The sequence below is a fragment of the Oncorhynchus keta genome, unplaced genomic scaffold (genome assembly GCF_023373465.1).
Source record: "Oncorhynchus keta strain PuntledgeMale-10-30-2019 unplaced genomic scaffold, Oket_V2 Un_contig_5789_pilon_pilon, whole genome shotgun sequence".
In the NCBI taxonomy this organism is placed as follows: Eukaryota; Metazoa; Chordata; class Actinopteri; order Salmoniformes; family Salmonidae; genus Oncorhynchus; species Oncorhynchus keta.
In genome coordinates, this window is record NW_026288507.1 from 50,756 (window position 1) to 55,586 (window position 4,831).

At 46.7% G+C, this 4,831-nt stretch overlaps 1 long non-coding RNA gene across 1 annotated transcript; it reads left to right on the forward strand.

Annotated features, from left to right (window-relative positions):
- The first annotated feature begins 274 nt into the window (after window positions 1-274).
- Window positions 275-3,146, forward strand: LOC127925548 (uncharacterized). The gene is made up of 4 exons (XR_008121319.1): window positions 275-1,040; window positions 1,346-1,813; window positions 1,890-2,045; window positions 2,199-3,146. It is a non-coding gene; the product is annotated as an uncharacterized LOC127925548 (long non-coding RNA).
- Window positions 3,147-4,831: the final 1,685 nt, after the last annotated feature.

The following is a 4,831-nucleotide window of genomic DNA, read 5'->3' on the forward strand; positions in this document are numbered from 1 at the left end:
CCAAACTTTAGTACTGTACATACAGTGTATCTTGTCTATCACACGAACAACTTTAGACTACATACAGTGTATCTTATTTATCCAACTCAACTATCACACGAACAACAGGCCGTATACATTTAGAAAACAGACTTAATTGTGTGAAACCGGTGTGTTTCATTTCATATTATAAGACACGTCTTACCTTGCTTCACAGTAGCCTATTGGCAAAATTCAACCATGGAAACAATTATTTTTTATAAAGACTTCATAGGCGGGAGAGCGTGAGTTTCAAGTTTGGGGAAGCTTTATACTGTTCTGCATAGAAGTTATGATTTTCATGTGCAAATTTTAAGGCCAATACCGCACCATGACACAACAAAGGGCAGGCAGAGTCAGGCAGGTGGGAAGGTCAGCAGGGGTCAAAAGGAGAATAGAAAAGGAGTACAGGGGAAAACACATTGGGTTAACTTGACTAATATACAAGATGAACTGCCACAGAGAGACAGGCAACACAGGGATAAATACACTGGTATAGAGAGACAGGAAACACAGGGATAAATACACTGGTACAGAGAGACAGGAAACACAGGGATAAATATACTGGCACAGAGAGACAGGAAACACAGGGATAAATACACTGGCACAGAGAGACAGGAAACACAGGGATAAATATACTGGCACAGAGAGACAGGAAACACAGGGATAAATACACTGGCACAGAGAGACAGGAAACACAGGGATAAATATACTGGCACAGAGAGACAGGAAACACAGGGATAAATACACTGGCACAGAGAGACAGGAAACACAGGGATAAATATACTGGCACAGAGAGACAGGAAACACAGGGATAAATACACTGGCACAGAGAGACAGGAAACACAGGGATAAATATACTGGCACAGAGAGACAGGAAACACAGGGATAAATACACTGGCACAGAGAGACAGGAAACACAGGGATAAATATACTGGCACAGAGAGACAGGAAACACAGGGATAAATACACAGGGGAAAATAAGCGACACCTGGAGGGGGTGGAGACAATAACGAGGACAGGTGAAACAGATCGGGGGGTGGAGACAATAACGAGGACAGGTGAAACAGATCGGGGGGTGGAGACAATAACGAGGACAGGTGAAACAGATCGGGGTGGAGACAATAACGAGGACAGGTGAAACAGATCAGGGGTGGAGACAATAACGAGGACAGGTGAAACAGATCAGGGGTGGAGACAATAACGAGGACAGGTGAAACAGATCAGGGGTGGAGACAATAACGAGGACAGGTGAAACAGATCAGGGGTGGAGACAATAACGAGGACAGGTGAAACAGATCAGGGGTGGAGACAATAACGAGGACAGGTGAAACAGATCAGGGGGTGGAGACAATAACGAGGACAGGTGAAACAGATCAGGGTGTGGAGACAATAACGAGGACAGGTGAAACAGATCAGGGTGTGGAGACAATAACGAGGACAGGTTGAAACAGATCAGGGGGTGGAGACAATAACGAGGACAGGTGAAACAGATCAGGGGGTGGAGACAATAACAAGGACAGGTGAAACAGATCGGGGGGTGGAGACAATAACGAGGACAGGTGAAACAGATCGGGGTTGGAGACAATAACGAGGACAGGTGAAACAGATCGGGGGGTGGAGACAATAACGAGGACAGGTGAAACAGATCAGGGGGTGGAGACAATAACGAGGACAGGTGAAACAGATCAGGGGGTGGAGACAATAACGAGGACAGGTGAAACAGATCAGGGGGTGGAGACAATAACGAGGACAGGTGAAACAGATCAGGGGGTGGAGACAATAACGAGGACAGGTGAAACAGATCAGGGGTGGAGACAATAACGAGGACAGGTGAAACAGATCAGGGGTGGAGACAATAACGAGGACAGGTGAAACAGATCAGGGGGTGGAGACAATAACGAGGACAGGTGAAACAGATCAGGGGGTGGAGACAATAACGAGGACAGGTGAAACAGATCAGGGGGTGGAGACAATAACGAGGACAGGTGAAACAGATCAGGGGGTGGAGACAATAACGAGGACAGGTGAAACAGATCAGGGGTGGAGACAATAACGAGGACAGGTGCAACAGATCAGGGGTGGAGACAATAACGAGGACAGGTGAAACAGATCAGGGGTGGAGACAATAACGAGGACAGGTGAAACAGATCGGGGGGTGGAGACAATAACGAGGACAGGTGAAACAGATCAGGGGGTGGAGACAATAACGAGGACAGGTGAAACAGATCAGGGGGTGGAGACAATAACGAGGACAGGTGAAACAGATCAGGGGGTGGAGACAATAACGAGGACAGGTGAAACAGATCAGGGGGTGGAGACAATAACGAGGACAGGTGAAACAGATCAGGGGGTGGAGACAATAACGAGGACAGGTGAAACAGATCAGGGGGTGGAGACAATAACGAGGACAGGTGAAACAGATCAGGGGGTGGAGACAATAACGAGGACAGGTGAAACAGATCAGGGGGTGACAGCAGTAAGCCTTTAACTTCCATTACTCTTTCACACCGACGACTGGTGATTGTCGAACGGTAGATTGTTGTAAAGATTTTTCAAATAGCATACTGTCAGGAACTATATTTTAAAATGATTAGCATTTGTAATGGATCTTTAAATTATTATTTTTTTTTTTTTACTTTTCTCCATTTCTGGGCAGCATGTTCAGGCGTGCGTGCTCCCCCAACATTATCAGGACACAAATAGACCAGACACATGCTCCCCCAACATTATCAGGACACAAAGAGACCAGACACATGCTCCCCCAACATTATCAGGACACAAAGAGACCAGACACATGCTCCCCCAACATTATCAGGACACAAAGAGACCAGACACATGCTCCACCAACATTATCAGGACAGAGAGACCAGACACATGCTCCCCCAACATTAACAGGACAGAGAGACCAGACACATGCTCCACCAACATTATCAGGACAGAGAGACCAGACACATGCACCCTCAACACTATCAGGGCAGAGAGACCAGACACATGCACCCTCAACACTATCAGGACAGAGAGACCAGACACATGCACCCTCAACACTATCAGGACAGAGAGACCAGACACATGCACCCTCAACACTATCAGGACAGAGAGACCAGACACATGCTCATTGCTCACATTGACAAATCTCATAAATTATGGTTATGAAATAAACCAAACTACTTTCTCACAAGTGAAGCAGGTTGTGAACCCCCCACCCCACCCCATATATATATGGGGGAAACAATCTTCCCAGCTCTGCAGATTCTGCTGTGAGGAGGCAGAGTCATTATCTCTTAACACCTTCCATATTGGATTTCTATTTGACATGTATATTTCAACTGTGCTGTGATGCTTCACAGAAGTACTGAGCCTTTCTATTCTCATAGCTTCTACAGATTGTAAATTAAAGATAAACACTTCTGCTAAAATAATTATTATGTTATTGATTGATTGACTATTGCTTTAGTCAAATCACCCAGTAGTTCTATGTGAAGAGTTAGATCCAGGTCAATGTTGCAATTCCTCAGCCATTCCAGGACCTGTGACCAAAAACGAGCTACATATGGACAATACCAAAATAAATGATCTAATGACTCTGCCTGTCACGACTTACGCTTCTTCCACATGCCTCTTCCACACGCCTCTTCCACACGCCTCTTCCACACGCCCCTTCCACACGCCTCTTCCACACGCCCCTTCCACACGCCTCTTCCACACGCCTCTTCCACACGCCCCTTCCACACGCCCCTTCCACACGCCCCTTCCACACGCCCTTCCACACGCCCCTTCCACACGCCCCTTCCACACGCCCCTTCCACACGCCCTTCCACACGCCTCTTCCACACGCCTCTTCCACACGCCCCTTCCACACGCCTCTTCCACACGCCTCTTCCACACGCCTCTTCCACATAGACCCACCACTATGTCATCTCTCTCCTGTTCTATTAGACCCACCACTATGTCATCTCTCTCCTGTTCTATTAGACCCACCACTATGTCATCTCTCTCCTGTTCTATAGGACCCACCACTATGTCATCTCTCTCCTGTTCTATAGGACCCACCACTATGTCATCTCTCTCCTGTTCTATTAGACCCACCACTATGTCATCTCTCTCCTGTTCTATTAGACCCACCACTATGTCATCTCTCTCCTGTTCTATAGGACCCACCACTATGTCATCTCTCTCCTGTTCTATTAGACCCACCACTATGTCATCTTTCTCCTGTTCTATTAGACCCACCACTATGTCATCTCTCTCCTGTTCTATAGGACCCACCACTATGTCATCTCTCTCCTGTTCTATAGGACCCACCACTATGTCATCTCTCTCCTGTTCTATTAGACCCACCACTATGTCATCTCTCTCCTGTTCTATTAGACCCACCACTATGTCATCTCTCTCCTGTTCTATAGGACCCACCACTATGTCATCTCTCTCCTGTTCTATTGATCCACCACTATGTCATCTCTCTCCTGTTCTATTAGACCCACCACTATGTCATCTCTCCTGTTCTATTGATCCACCACTATGTCATCTCTCCTGTTCTATTGGATCCACCACTATGTCAGCTCTCTCCTGTTCTATAGTACCCACCACTATGTCATCTCTCTCCTGTTCTATTGGATCCACCACTATGTCATCTCTCTCCTGTTCTATTAGACCCACCACTATGTCATCTCTCTCCTGTTCTATTAGACCCACCACTATGTCATCTCTCTCCTGTTCTATAGGACCCACCACTATGTCATCTCTCTCCTGTTCTATTGGATCCACCACTATGTCATCTCTCTCCTGTTCTATTAGACCCACCACTATGTCA